Source organism: Gymnoscopelus microlampas (genome assembly GCF_963454915.1).
Source record: "Gymnoscopelus microlampas genome assembly, chromosome: 2".
Classification (NCBI taxonomy): Eukaryota; Metazoa; Chordata; class Actinopteri; order Myctophiformes; family Myctophidae; genus Gymnoscopelus; species Gymnoscopelus microlampas.
In genome coordinates this window covers 9,185,584-9,202,038 of record NC_139939.1, presented here as the reverse complement: position 1 = coordinate 9,202,038, position 16,455 = coordinate 9,185,584, and positions in this window count along the sequence as shown.

Genomic DNA, 16,455 nt, shown 5'->3' with positions numbered 1-16,455 from the left:
CCAGTTGAGACATTTTGGTGTGTTGGTTTGTATGCAAATCAACAGTGACTCAGTATGCAGTAACGTTACCGTAAATAGAATCTGAAGGATCCTGGTTGACGTAAACATTAACGTTAGCATAGATGTTGGAGTTTGGATCAACCGTGGTCTTGTTGATAGTCATGGAGGCATGAGACATGATGAGAGATGGGCTCTCTGTTGATTGGTCTTCACCTCCTGTTTCATCATTTGTCTAGGAAGAGGCAGAGGGAGTACGTCATAGTTATAAACTAATAACATATGTTTCAAAAAGTTGAAAGAAAGAGATAAGACAGATACAGTATGACTCGAGATAAACATATAATCATTTTTCCACCACAATATCCACCAGAAACAGACTGCATGGTTTAGGCCCGGTCAGAGTTTGGTTTAACCTTCATTTAATCAGGAAGTCACCTTGAGATTTACCATGTCAACCATTTTCAACAGAGATTTGACAGAGCAGAGACAAAACAACATAAAAAAAAAAAATGCACAAGAAAAGCGTCATAAGACAGTACACTGTCATAACACTCACCTTTCCAACATCTTCAGTAGGGTTCCTGACACTGAAAACAGCCACTGGAAAATATATACAAAACATGTAGATGAACACACGTTCATCTAACTGATAAATATTATTTTATTTCTGTGCGCAGACATAATCTCCCCTGCCTGAGGGAGATATATGACTCACCTTGTGTCACGGTGCGGGGTTTCGGCCCCGCCCCCCTCCTCCTTTCTGACTCTGATTTTGGCCTGTGTGTGAGCTTGGACCCGCAGCACGCCCGGCTGCAAGCCCTTGGGCTAATGACTTATGTTGGCTACTTAAGACTTTCCAGCCGGTGGCCTTTTGCTGGTTGATAACCATTGTTACGGTGTTGTTTCTGTTCCTGTCTGTTTCCCTCCTGCAAGAGGTGACCTTGTTTTGTACCTTAAACTTCTAGTAAAGTACCTTTATTTCAACGTTATACTATGTCGCGTCCTGCATTTGGATCCACCTTTCTGTCCGCGGCGATATCGTGACAGTATCAACCAGCCAACCATGGATCCAGCGGGGCGCGCGTCCGCGCCTGGAGGCAAGGTAGATGGCGTGATCTTCATGGGTTGTTTAAACGCCATATTCGACACTCTGCGCCGCATGGATGATCGCCTGCTGCGTCTCGAGACCAATCTGTCGGGCGGCCAGTCCGCGATCCTGTTCCGTGTCTCTAACTTGTGGGAGCGAGTGCTCCAGGCGGGGGAGGCGCCCGTCAGTGCGCGCGCGGAAGCGGCGACGGTCCGCTCCCACGTTCTGGAGGTGGTTGCTCCCGAAGCAGACTCCAGTTCCACCCCGCAACACGCGGCTTCGTCCTCCTCATCTTCGGACCTGCGGGTGAGGGCCCGTACCCGGCCTCCGACCCGCGGAGTTCCCGCCGTCGGGGGTTGCCTCGGGTTCGTCACCACTCTCCCTCCCCCGAGGGAGCGCGAGCCCGGCGATGGAGGTCGTCATCGGGGAGTCGTCCTGGTTACTCCCGCGAGAGGGAGAGTCACTGTCCCCGCCGGCGGTGTCCTCCGATCCTCTTCTCTCTCGCCGTCCTGTTCCTGTTCCCCGTCCTGCTCCTCCTCCTGTGGAAGGGTTCCCGCCGGAGCCCGAGACGGAGAAGCAGCGGCGGGCCTGGCTTGGACTATGTTTCTACTGTGGCGAAGGGGGGGCCATCTTTTCAACAGCTGTCCAGTGAGACCCCCGCGCCCAAAGTAGAAAGTTAAGTTCTTGTTTTGTTCTGTTTTCTTTTAGTTCTGAGTTTGTTTTGCTGTTGTGGTTTTGTTCTGAGCTCACCTTGCCTTGCCTTTGGTTTTTCCCCCCTCTGTCTCTCTTTCTTACCTGTCCTGTCTGCAGCTCTTCCTTCGCCCCGGGTCGGCGGCGACAAACGGCGAGCGGCCTGCCGAGACGTCCGGGCCAGAAGGGCCTCCTTCTGTTTTGGCTGGCGGTCTCGGCAGGTCCACTTGGTTCCCGTGCTCCAGTCGTCGCTGCCCGGGCCCTTCCTCTTCAGCCTTGGTTTCTCGCCCTGCCTGTGCCCTCTGCGCCGACACCCTCCGCGCAGAGCCCTGGCAGCCCCCCCCCCCCCCCCCCCCCCCCGTCTCTGCCCCGGTTCGTCGCCTGCCATTCCGGCTTTCCCCTGCCGCTGTTCGGCTGGACCCGGTTGGTTTCCCGGCCTCGACCCTCGCCTCTTCTCTCTACTCTGCCTGCGCCCTCTGCGCCGATGCCCTCCGCGCAGAGCCCTGGCAGTGCCCCCCCCCGGTCCCGTCTCTGCCCCGCCCCCCCCCCCCCCCCCCCCCGGTTCTGGGACGCCTGGAAGTCGTCCCGTGGAGGGGAGGTACTGTCACGGTGCGGGGTTTCGGCCCCGCCCCCCTCCTCCTTTCTGACTCTGATTTTGGCCTGTGTGTGAGCTTGGACCCGCAGCACGCCCGGCTGCAAGCCCTTGGGCTAATGACTTATGTTGGCTACTTAAGACTTTCCAGCCGGTGGCCTTTTGCTGGTTGATAACCATTGTTACGGTGTTGTTTCTGTTCCTGTCTGTTTCCCTCCTGCAAGAGGTGACCTTGTTTTGTACCTTAAACTTCTAGTAAAGTACCTTTATTTCAACGTTATACTATGTCGCGTCCTGCATTTGGATCCACCTTTCTGTCCGCGGCGATATCGTGACACCTTGTGGTTTTCTGGTTCTCTTTATGCAGCGCATCAGTAGATGTAGAGCCACCACTGTCACTGCTAATGCAACAGTGAGACCGACAAGCAAACCTAGAAGTGTACATCATTGAGTTACATCAGCAGCCTTTGGTGGATGGATACATTTGCAGACAGCATGACATACTGTACATGCATACATACAAAGAAATGTGCGAATTACAGTATATATCTCTGGACCTTGTAGTTATCAGAGGAGCGGGTGGATTTGGGTAATACAAAATAATAGAAGTTGCGGTTGGGTGAAATAATACATAACTAGAAAAAGTGCTCCTCGGAGCACAGGTCTCCGCCAGGTCGGGTAGCATCTGTGTCATTTTAGATTTTAGCGCTGGCTATTCAAAAATAGCAGATATACAAGCTCACAGCACATAACTTTGTTCTGAAAAACCTTGAAAGTGTCAAATGTTGAATTTGTATTATTACTTCTTACACAAATCTCCTCTTCTGGAGGTCCCTGGCACAAAACATTTTCAGATAAGGTCCGCATCCAAATACATATCATTTTGGGGGTCCTTGGCACGAAAAGGTTTGAGAACTACTGATTTAGAAGGCACAACCACACAACCACAGTTTCCTCTTCCTATATAGACAAATCCACAGCTGCCCTGTAGTTGCGTATTATTGCAGTGTCAGGCGACTGCTGCGGTGTGCATTCTGCTCGCTTTGCCTGCTATTTTACCAACTAATGCTCTGCCAGATAAAAAGTGTTACGGACTTGCATCTTGCAGTTATTTCACTTGTTCACATTGGGAGTGTCAATTTCAAATAGTCTATTATATTTGGCTGCACCGCAATTATGAATTAATAATTCAAACCGCATCATACCGACGACGGCCGACTTAAATGACATATGGGATGTACTGCACGCACGCACGCACGCACGCACGCACGCACGCACCATAAAAGTCCATAAAACTGGTCTACCTTTCTTTGGTGTGAACTATGAAGACTGATGTTTCAAACGTTATATTCCCAAATATAAATATCCATTGAACTGTGTAGGCACTTGTATGAGCCTCATTCATTGTTTATTTTGAATCGGGAGTGCCCTCGCATCCACCAACACATTCTCTCCCAAAAAGAGTCAGGCTTTGCTTCAGAAACAAGAAGTAACGTAACACAAACTCATTGAACTCCTCTTTCACTGTCAGTGAAAGGACAGTGGTTAATTCACTGGTGAAGACCACTCACTATGCGATGGACAATGGTTGACGAGATATTAACGTGTGAAGAGTTGGCACTGCCATCAAATGATATAACACGTGATCATTATTGCCGTGACCTGTGTACAACTAACATTAATTACATGTTGTCACGGTAAGAGCACATTAAATATTGTGCAACAGGTCAACAGGCAGCTCGACAGAAGTCCGCCCAGTGTGTGTGAGTGTGTGTAATAGATCGGGTGGTGTTTGATATGCCAAATTATCCTTATCATAAAAGTCGGCCGTCCTCTGTATGATGCGATTGAAATTTTTAATAATTGCGGTGCAGCCGAATATAATACGACTATTTGACACTTCCAGTGTGAACAATTTATATAACTTGATGCACGTCAGTGACACTTTGTATCTGGCAGAGCATTTAGTTAGTAAAATAGCAGGTAAAGCAAGTTAATAAAATAGCAGATAAAGCGAGCACTGCAGTTTCCACACCGCAACAGCAGTTTTATTCTTTCATAACACTGATTCTTGAAACACTGCAACATTTGACATTACCATCTGAATAAGAGGTTCTGAAACTTTTTCACGCCAAGGACACCCAAATGAATATGCATTTAACCGCGGACCCCCATCTGTAATTATTGTGTGTGAGGGGCTCCCATACATGATTTATGTTGTTAAAATGTTTCAAAAACATTTCTAATTCAACAATACTTTTGTATCAAGACCATGTTTAACAGTTATTGTCACATGACTCACAAGATCATTAGTATTTATGTAATTTGGTGGGGAAACAAATAAGTTTCTACAACAAACAGTGACATTTGTAGCATTTGTGGCGAACCCTACAGGTCTAAGTGAGTTTGTGCTGTTTAGATTTGCGGTAGATAGGATACAGCGCTCATGATGTTTGGCTTTTTTGCTTTTCTTTCTTTGTAAAACACTAGTACATCTAGTACCTGGCCCGCACATCGGAGACAGAGACAGTAGAGCGTGTAGACGTTCATTGCTTGTTTCTCGCACAGGATTTGGCAACACCAGAGCCCATGATGGTCCGCTTGTTTTTAATTTATGTGGCAACACCCGGAGGCTAAAACTAAACCGAAATTTAACTTGTGCTACGGGGTTTCCCCTTCCGGCTTGGTCGCTACTGTGGCAAAATATTGTTGGACGATAATAATTATGCCACAAAGAGGCAAATGTATAGAGAGCAATGGAAAGTGGACGAAACAATGCGTAAATGTAGTGCGCACGTTGTGGCTAGTGTTGTAGTGACATGTGATATGTTGTTGTTGTGTTGATACTGAAACAATGAAATGGCTTCAGGGGGGTGGCTTCAGCGGGGAACAGGAAGTGCTGACTTTTCTCAATTGTAATATAGGATGCCCCCCGCCGCAAACTTTGGAAGGCAATCATAGCCAATCGGAAGGGAATATGAAAAATCTGTATGATACATGTTTATCACATGACTCCAGAGAAGCAGAAAGAAATTGTGTTTTGATGAAAATGCAAAATGGTGGAAAATAGTTTGAAGGAAATTGACGTGGGCTATATATGACCGAAGGAATACGGGGGATTTTTTTCCCTCATAGTTTTAGGCCAAAACATAAAGCAGCCCGTTATAGCACCACTAAACAAGTGACTCTCTTTGACTATCTGCTGTATTGTTAACTTATTGATATGAGTAAACAGACTACTTACCAGCCCCTAAAGACCAGGGTTCATGAAGCATGGCTGTTGTGGATACGACGAAGATGGTTGTAGAAACAGGATGTTGAAGCGTAGACACGGGAGTGGTCATCTCAGCTGTTGTAAAGGCAGTGGTCATAGCTGTTGTAACTGGAGCTGGAAGCATGTTTGAGAATGCATGAGAAATATATTCGTCAAGTCATGTATTTGTTATAATTTAGTATTATTTTGACACTTCAGTAATATTGTCCTTTGAAGATACAGAGAAAGAAATACAGAACACAGGCAATATTTTAACTTACAGTGTAAACATGATGTATAGTAACTTATTGAAGCACAGACTCACCGTCTTTAACATTAAGGTGCACTTGAATATATGAATCCGGACCACTTCTCTCCAGTCCACAGATGTAGGTTCCAGAGTCTAACTTGCTGAGTTTAGTGATTGATACAAATACGTATTTTCCTGAGTTCTTCAAACTTATTCTATTGCTTGCTACAGTTTGACCAGATCCTGCCTTGATAATGATGTCTTCATTTGTGCTGCATGGATTTGTACAGAGGTACTTTGTATTATAGTCAGCGGAAGTCCAGACATCCCAGGCTGAGCAGGTGAAAGACACATCACCTCCAACATGACCAGTTATGCTGGGAGGTGTTGTCCCCACAATACTCCACACTACAGTACAAGAGGTAAGCAAGGGAACAGCTCATCAGTATGACACACAACTTATTAACTGACAACATGATTTGATGACTATTTGTGCAGAAGATTTCTAGACGCTCCACACAACAGTGGACAGACAAAGGAGACAGAGACATTGAGAGCATCATACAGACACTCAGAGACAGAGACAACCACACAGGCAGAGAAACAATGAAAACAAGCAGAGGTCACTCACCAGAAAGCAAACAGTAGATGTAGACATTTCTCATGATGAGCTGCTGGTGACTTGTCCTGTTCTGGAAGGAGACGATATGTGACTTCCTCATGCTATGAAGTTCTAGATATTTTTTACAATCTGTACAAATACAATTTAGTAAAATACAAAAAAATATCATTCAGGTATTTGTTTTTTAAAAGGCTCCACCAGCTCTTCCTCTAAACTCTACCACACGCATGCACACGTTCTCGCTTAGACACCCACCCCGTGGTTAGCTTCACTTAAAGCCTTACAAAGTTATGTTTTACTTTCTTTTGAATAGAGTGAGGCCTGCTTTTACAAAATGATCGAGGTCACTCACCAGAAAGCAAACAGTAAAAGTAGAGATGATGGCAACGAGCTGCAGGTGACTTATTTAAATCTGCCCGGAGAGAATGCCTTCCTCATGCAATGAATAAAGGTCTATATGTCTTTACAATAGAGTAACTCCACCCTCTTCCTCTGACTCTCTACCATATAATTCACACATTGAAACATTCACACGGTCAGGTTGGAAGCCCCCCCCGCACACTAACACACTAACACATGCCTGCATAACCTACCTTTAGCACCAACCGTGAATAAAACCAGTAACTCTGTCTGCAAAGTACTTAAGCCAATAAGAGAATTAACCCGAAGCAGACAGTCAAAAAGTTTACTAAACAAACAATGTTCTGTAACAAATAATGCATATCTCTATATCACAGCTTACTTGTGTGTCATTCACGCACACGTCCGAGGTGATTGATAGGCATTATTGTTGTACTTTGATCAAACTTTTTTAAATTAATAAAATGTGTATAATGCCAATCTGTATGGTAGAGTATGTTAATACAATATATCTATCTATACATTTGGGAGTCATGCGCATTCATGGCTGTGGCTCTTCCTTAGCCCGGATGTGTGTCTGTGTCTGCCTGGGTGCGCGAGCAAGCAACCAGGTTCATGAAGTTTTACTTCTTTCACTGTGTAGGGGATCAGTGTTGCCAGATTGTGCGCGAGCAACAAGCAACCCAACCAGGTTCATGAAAAAAACAACAGGTAATCATAGCTGCTTCAGCTGCTTTTCCCTAAAGCAGCTGAAAGAACACAAAAGGTATTTCCATAACATATTTATAATTACTTTCTATTTAGAGCTACACCCTTACCAGTCTGTGTGTGTCTACCACACAAAAGTCACTTTGGCCACAAGCAAAGAGCATGTATGCAAACAACCAATTACACACTACTTCACGCTTACAACACCTGGACATGGCAACCTCTACCGAGCCGAGTGCAGCCGACTAGACCCGAGCGAAAACGAAGCGGCGGCCATTGAAATGTGTGAGAGACGGACGGACCAACGAACACAATTCAGTAATATGCAAGGAAAGACACCACAGTTATTATGCCTCGCAGAAAACAGACTTCACATTGCTCCCTCACACAGCTCGCTGACGCCATGACAGCCACAGACAGCATTGCAATGCGAGGGAACAGTCAGTTACAGTTGGGAGAGCCAGCTGGACAGCAGAATCACCGTCATTTCGTGCTGCACGGAGGACGCTACGTCAACTAGCCGACAACTAAGACGGGCGTGTGTGTGTGTGTGGGTGGGGGGGGGGGGCGTGCGTGTGTGTGTGTATGTGTGTGTGTGTGGGGGGGCGTGTGTGTGCGCGTGTGCGTGTGTGTGTGTGTGTGTGTGTGTGTGTGTGTGTGTGTGTGTGTGTGTGTGTGTGTGTGTGTGTGTGTTTGTGTGGGGGGGTGCATGCGTGCGTGTGCGTGTGTGTGTGTGTGTGTGTGTGTGTGTGTGTGTGTGTGTGTGTGTGTGTGTGTGTGTGTGTGTGTGTGTGTGTGGAATGCGTGTGCAAACGCGCCCAGACACACACAGTGGGAGAGAGAGAGAGACAGAGACGGGGAGAGACAGAGGGGCGAGGGAGACTAGGTACAGATCTACACAGTTACTGACGGGCTGCACCATGTACAGTACAATTCATTCACATAACTAAAATGTTGCGCTCCTCCTCAGTGCAGATCTCCGCCAATCTCCGCCTGCGCGGGTTGTCTACCAAGGGCCCGCAAACATTGCCAGGCAGTCATAGCCACTTGGAATGGGAAAAAAACGAAACTTTTCAACGAATGTTAACTAATCTTCTTGGCGAAGAATCTGAAAATGTCAAGAACAGTTGATCAAACCTAACGTTTCCATTATTAATATGTTACAACTTTTATTCTTACATTCTCATTTGTTATTTTACATTCTTATTAAAATAAAAGTTACTCATAATCATAATACAATATACTCATCCTGTATCAAAATTGGCTTAACAGAGGACAGGTGTGTGTGTGTGTGTGTGTGTGTGTGTGTGTGTGTGTGTGTGTGTGTGTGTGTGTGTGTGTGTGTGTGTGTGTGTGTGTGTGTGTGTGTGTGTGTGCAAATGCAAGCAGAGACACACCCAGGGAGAGAGCGAGAGACAAACAGAGGGAGAGAGAGAGACAGGGAGACAGAGGAGGACAGAGGGGAAGGGGGCGAGAGAGGGAGAGAGGGTGGATCTGGCTAATCTGCGCTGTGAAGTGGGCGATATACCGTGCCTGTGCCTCTGCCTGTCTGCAACGGAGCAGCCACAGGGTTGCCAGGTTTCCAGGTATCGCGCGACTAACAAGCAATGCACACACACAATTTGTTTGGCTATAACAGCCCCGTGCGCGGCTAGGGGGCAGGGCGCCCATAGGGCGCCCCGGAACTCTAGTAACTTACAATTGGGGTGTTTGTATTTTGTCTCCCTGCTCTTCCATTGACACATTTAGATCATGTCAAAGGCCATGTCTCACCTAGACACAGGATCTGACACAAAGTTTGACCTGATGGTCAAGATTCAATTTATCCCCTGAGCAAGCAGGCAGGCTCTATCTTGCTCAATGGAAACAAATTTGGCACTTGCGCAGGAAACCAGGTTCAAATCCGGGGTAGAAGAGGAAAGTTACATAGTGCTGCTTATAGTAGCCAACCTGGCAGGATTTTAAATAATAAATATAGATGCAAGCAGCAATAAACGGGTTTGAGCTATGATAGGCAAAAAGCGATATGGAACAGCACAATAAGACATAGAAACAGAATGGATTGAACTTGCGACAAAGCAGCCCATACAACTATCAATGAAATGAGCATTCTCAACAGATGAGCAAAGTGCTGAGGGATTGTGGCTAGCAATCCAGGGTTAAAGGAGAATTTTGGACCAAGGTTTTCTTGCCGTTTCTATGATGTTATATCTTACGGTGCGTTTTAACAGCGGGCAACTCTCGGGCGATGCCGGGCAACATCGCCCAAAATATAATGAAAGTCTATGAGAGCCGGCGATCGGGCGAAGTGGGCGGGGGGGCGATGAAAGATGGATTTTCTTTATCTTTTTGGGCGATATCGCCCGGCATCGCCCAGAGTTGCCCGCTGTTAAAACGCACCGTCAGGATGAATGGTACAGTAGCAAAAAATCCTAATTCCATCCCGGGTCCGCCACAGCTTAAAATGTGCGCGGATAGGCCTTGCGCTAGATCACATACTGTATTTTAATAGTTTTTTTTTTTTTTTAGATCTGACGTTCATAGTGACAGAACACTATGCAACCTAAGTCTCGCTAGACGAGATTGAAACCGGAGATTTCAATCTCGTCTAGCGAGACTTCTGTTTTTTGTCTCCGCCAGGCCGAAGGCATGGCGAGAGAGTATGTTTTACCCCCTGTCCGTCCGTCCGTGTGTCCGTGTGTCCGTGTGTCCGTGTGTCCGTGTGTCTGTGAACAGCTAATCTCTGGCACCGTTGGCTTGATCGCAGCGAAACTGTGCACACACACTCCCTGGATGCCAGAGCAGAACCTCTGCCCCAAATTTTTCGCATGGGCCTTTTATAGCGCCACCAGGAGGCCAATTTGTGCAAAAGACATTTTTGGACAGTACCCCTACAGATTTTATCCAAACATCACGCAAATCGGTGCACAGTATCTCTATAGTCATGTGATCAACACGGATCTGCCTTATTTTCCATATTCCATCCTGATTGGCTAAGGTTGGCTTCCAAAGTTTGCAGGATTGGTCCATTTTTAACTAAATGCCTCAAATCATGAACGCAGCTTGCGATTTATGTGAAATTTAACACGCATGTTCCCACTAGGCCGAGGAAGAAATGCCATTTGAAAATGTTCAAATCAGCCTCATGGTGGCGCTATAAAAGGCTGATTTGTGTTTTTAACTATAACTGCACCGATCTGCGTGAAACTTTGCACACATACTCCCTAGAGGCCAAGGAAAAACATCTGCCCTGCATTTTTCACATTAGCCTTTTATAGCGCCACCAGGAGGCCGACTTATGTAAAACTTTTTTTTTTAGATTAAGCCTTCACATTTTATCCAAATTTCACGCAAATCGGTACACATGATCTCTATAGTCATGTGATCAAGATGCATCTGTTTGATATTTCATATTCCATCGTGATTGGCTAACATTGACATCTAAAGTTTGCAGGAGTGGCCCGTTTTGAACAAAATGCCGCAAATCATGAACACAGCGTCCAATTGTGGTGGAACTTTGCACGCACATTTGCACTACGTTGAAGAACAAACGCCACCATTTTAACATTGCCCTATTATAGCGCCACCAGGAGGCAGATGTTTCTTTTTTATATCACTTTTAATTTTGTCCAGAAATGCAAATCAGTACACATGATCTCTATAGTCAAGTGATCAAGATGGATCTGTCAAATTTTTTATATTCCATCCTGATTGGCGAATTTCGAAAATTGCTGGCCCACAATAACCTACCTGACCTGGCGGAGACCTGTGCTCCGAGGAGCACTTTTTCTAGTTCTTCTTTTTTTCCCCCTGTTTTTTTGCCTGACAATAGAGCTACTGTAGTGCATTTGGGTTTAAGACCAAACAGTGCTTTAGTGATGCACATGCACTACTGCACCACAATTGGCTGGCATGTTACCTGCCTCCCATTTCAAGGCACACTGCCCAAATTTCACAAAACTTTGCCCAGTAATTATAATTGTATGCATAATAATCATTTGATCAATTGCATTTGCTTCTGATTTGTTTAATATTTACAGATAATGAGTTCCACTGGTGGGCGGCTCTATAAATAACTGATATTTAGAGTATATCTGCATTTGGTAATATTTCTTCTATGACAATGGCTTTACTGAGGAACAAAAATTGAAGTGTCCAGAAATGTCTTTAAGGCCTTTAGATAGAGGTGCCATCAAATAAAAATCATCATCAGAAATTGACTGATTGAGAGAGACATTGAGACATTTCGGTATGTTGGTTTGTATGCAAATCAACAGTGACTCATCGTAGATTGAATCTGAAGGATCCTGGTTGATGTAAACCTTAACGTTAGCATAGATGTTGGAGTTTGGATCAACAGTGGTCTTGTTGATAGTCATGGAGGCATGAGACATGATGAGAGAGGGGCTCTCTGTTGATTGGTCTTCACCTCTTGTTTCTTCATTTGTATGTGTCTAGAGGGAATATGTCATAGTTATAAACACATAAAATGTGTTTCAAAAAGTTGAAAGAAAGAGATAAGACAGATATGAGACAAGGGTGAACCAAATAAAAGATGAGGGAATGGAATAATAAAAGCAAAAACAAACTCACATTGCTTTTGCCATCTACACATACACACATCTTCGCACAATTGTGACATCTCTTTGGATCCTACGAAGAAACTAATATACTTACACTTTGACGAATCCTACATTGTTTTCATGAATGCATTTAGGAGCAATTTACCAAATTTGTTCGGCTCACGTTTGCCCATTATGTTGGTAATAGAACTTTAGTTATAACCTCACAATCACACCTCTGAGATGTACAGTAAAGCACTTTGAGAGGCACACTTCTCTATTATCACTGGAATTCTGCTGCTGGAAACAATGGTGTCTTCAACAGAGTACAGAGAACAGAGAACATTCCCTCTCTAAACATTCAAAGGAGTCCCATAAGAGACCCAGAGAGAGACAAACTTCTCAAGTGTTTGCTCTCTGTTGCTGGTCGCGTGACTGGAATTGAAAATGCATTAACATTAATTATTTTAAATGCATTAGCCCAGGCTAATGTTGTCTTGTTGTAATGTTGAAAGTTTAAGTGTAGTGCCCCGGACAAGACCCGGCCACAACAGCTCTGCCAATCAAGCTCAGCTCTATTGGCACAGTGGGGGGTGTGTCGGTTTGCAGAGTGGGATAATGGGATTCAATCCCAGCTCGATGCGAATCACTATATAAGCAAGACCACTTGCTAGGTTATGCAGGCATGAGCTGTGCGACCGTGTGAATGTTTGAATGTGTAAAATATGTGGTGGAGGTCAGAGGAAGAGGGTGGAGTTCAATAAAAAAAAGATCATCTATTGTAAAGACATCTAGATCTTTATTCATAGCATGAGTAAGTCATTCTTTCCGGGCAGATTTAAACAAGTCACCTGCAGCTCGTTGTCATCATGAGAAATGTCAACTTTTACTGTTTGCTTTCTGGACCTCGATCATTTTGTGCAGTGTGTCATATTGCTCTATTGTAGAGTGAAACATATATAATCTCATATTCTTTGAAGTTGCATGATTCTATGCCCATTGTTCATGTTTTCTGTGTCCATCCGTATGGTATGGGAAAGGAGGACTCATATCTGTGCCACACATTTACTTTGAATGAAACATGTGTATCAGCATGTTGATGTCATACACTGCAAAAATATGATCAAATCTTGCACTCATTCTCTGTAGGTACTTGAAGCTGTCATTACATCTATTTTGTCTATTGTTACTGCACTCACTGCTCACCACCACCTAAACAATTCTGTCCCCCATACGCCTACACAAGAAATGTATTAGTTCTGCTGTCTGCTGACCGTTGATAAATCATGGGTTGAGGTGACAGTTTGTATCCTTGTATTGTTGGCTATGGCAGGCCACGGACAGTGGCAGTTTGGTACCTACTTCCCTTATTGCGTAGCAACATCCGAGCAACGAGGGGTACTAGAGGACTTGCATCCTGTATGAGAGCACAGTTGCCTTTCTGCCTCTGCCCTATTCATGAACAGCTCTTAATACATTTCTTTTGTACTTTGAAACTGTTTGAGTATGTTTTTTTTTAGAGAATGAATTTGTCTTATGTGAACCTTTCCACTACAATATCCACTAGAAACAGATGTAGGTAAAGGGTGTAGGACCAGTCAGTCAGAGTTTGATTTTAACCTTCATTTAATCAGGAAGTCACCTTGATATTTACCATGTCAACCAACAGAGATTTGACCAAGCGAGAGTAGAGACAAAACAACATAAAAAAATAATGTACAATGAAAAGTGTCATAAGACACTCATAACAATCACCTTTCCATCCTCTTCAGAAGGGTTCCTGACACTGAGGACAGCCACTGGAAAATAGATGCAAAACATGTGTTAATTTAACTGATAATATAAATGTTTTTGTCTCCGCCATGCCGAAAGGCTTGGTCGAGACTATGTGCACCCTGTCCGTCCGTCCGTCCGTCCGTCCGTTCGTTCGTCCGTCCGTCTGTCTGTGAGCAGCTAATCTCTGGATGCCAAAGCCGAACCTCTGCCCCAATTTTCGGAGACCTGTGCTCCAAGGAACACTTTTTCTAGTTTTATTTCTGTGAGCAAACATGTAATCTCCCCTGGATGAAGGAGATATGTGACTCACCTTGTGGTTTTCTGGTTCTCTATATGCAGAGCATCAGTACAGCCACCACTGCTATCACAACAGTGAAACCAACAAGGAAACCTAGAAGTGTAAATAATTGAGTTACATCAGCACCCTTTGGTGGATGGATACATTCGTACATACAAGAAATGCCAGAATTAGGTTTCGAGAGCCTATCAGGCTTCGAACCCTATTACATCTGTAAGAATTCATGATCTTCCGCCGGTTTTGCCAGTTCTGGCCTAACCGCGTGGTCACTTTTTATGAAATTCGGCAATATGGTAGAGGGCTATGCCAAACGGCGAAAACCCGAAACTCACAAACATTGGCCAAAGGGTGGCGCTGTAGCACTCAATTGAAATATGCCAACTTTGAACAGGTACAGCTCATGCCCTGTTCGACCTACAGCCATGAAACCTCGATACACACATGCGTCTCCTCATGCCTAACAACTTTCACTGTTTGACTTTTGACCTCTGACCTTTAGATCTCCCACCATTTCGAATTCTATGAAAAGCAGTAAAAAGCAGTAAAGAAATCACTTCTCCTGGGATTTATGAGCAATCTGTACGAAACTGTATACACATGAACTTTGGACCAATGCCGACAAACGTAACTTAGCGGATTTTCCATAAGTGAAAACGTTAAGCTTTTATAAGCCAATGAAAATTGCAGCTTTTTTTTAATTATTCATCTGCCCCTAACACATACATGCAGACTCACATTTGTTTGACACTTTGCAATATTGTAGAGGGTCCTTCCAAGTATCACTGAAACCAATCTTACTCCAATTGGTCAAAGGGGGGCGCTATAGCAATTTTTTGAAAATGCAAACTTTAAACAGGCAAAAGTCATGCCTCGTTTGGCCGACAGCCGTTAAACCTGCTTACACATGTGCCTTGACTCATGAGGAACACATGTATCACTTTGACCAGTAAGCTCTGCCCTTAGATTGTCTGCAATTTTGAGCAGTTTGAAAAACATTTAAATCCAGGATTTCTGAGCAATTTGCATGAAACTGTGTCAAATACATGTTTGAGGCCCTTTTTCACAGGTTCAGGTGTGTTGGTTCAATAGCTTGATCGCTTAATCATCTGCCTTGAAACCATAGGGTAGCCGGTTCGAATCCCACCTCAGGTAGACTTAATTATAATTGCATTGCACACAACATGACTATATCAATGAATACATGTGCAATTGTTAAAGATGACGAGAAATGAATACTTGAAAGTAGTTATTTTCAATGTATGACGTACTTCATTCGCGCTTTTGTTTTGTTTTGTTGGATTCTCCCTTTTCACTGTCTAAGGCTGTGTATTGGATAGCTCCACCAGTAGAGTGTGAGTCTCATGTGCCAAAGGTCCCTGGTTCGAATCCCACTTATTACAGTTCACATTTAAATTGCATTGTACAAAACATGACCCTGTTAATTCAGACATGTGCAATGTTTAGACAATAACACAAAATGCTTTTGAGAGTAGTTGTTTTTTATGTATGACATACTTTCTTGTGAAAATAGCCGATCTACAATCTCACACCTTTTTAGATAGCAACGCGTTGTGAGCTTGTAGATCGACTATTTTCCACTAGTTTCCATTCCGAAATATATTGAGCAGTTTGAAAAACATTTAAACCAAGGATTTCTGAGCAATTTGCGTGAAAGTGTGTCATGTGTGTAAACTCCCTTTTCACTAGTACAGGTCTGTTGGCCCAATGGCTTAATCATCTGCCTTGAAACCACAGGGTTCCTGGTTCGAATCCCACGTCATGTAGAATTCATTATAATTGCATTGCACACAACATGACTGTATCAATGAATACATGTGCAATTGTTAACCAGTAAACTCCGCCCTTAGATTGTCTGCAATTTTGAGCAGTTTGAAAAACATTTAAATCCACTATTTCTGAGCAATTTGCGTGAAAGTGTGTCATGTGTGTGAACTCCCTTTTCATCAGTTCGGGTCTGTTGGCCCAATGGCTTAATCATCTGCCTTGATACCAGAGGGTCGACGGTTCAAATCTCACCTCATGCAGACCTCAACTCAATTGCATTGCACACAACATGACTGTATCAATGAATAAACATGCAATTGTTAAATGAAATGCTTATTGAGAGTAGTTGTTTTCAATGTATGATGTACTTCATTCCCTCTTTTTAGGTTTCGAGAGCCATCAGGCTTCGAAAGCTATTACATCTCTACACTTTCACTATTATTATTAAGGTTTCGAGAGCCTATCAGGCTTC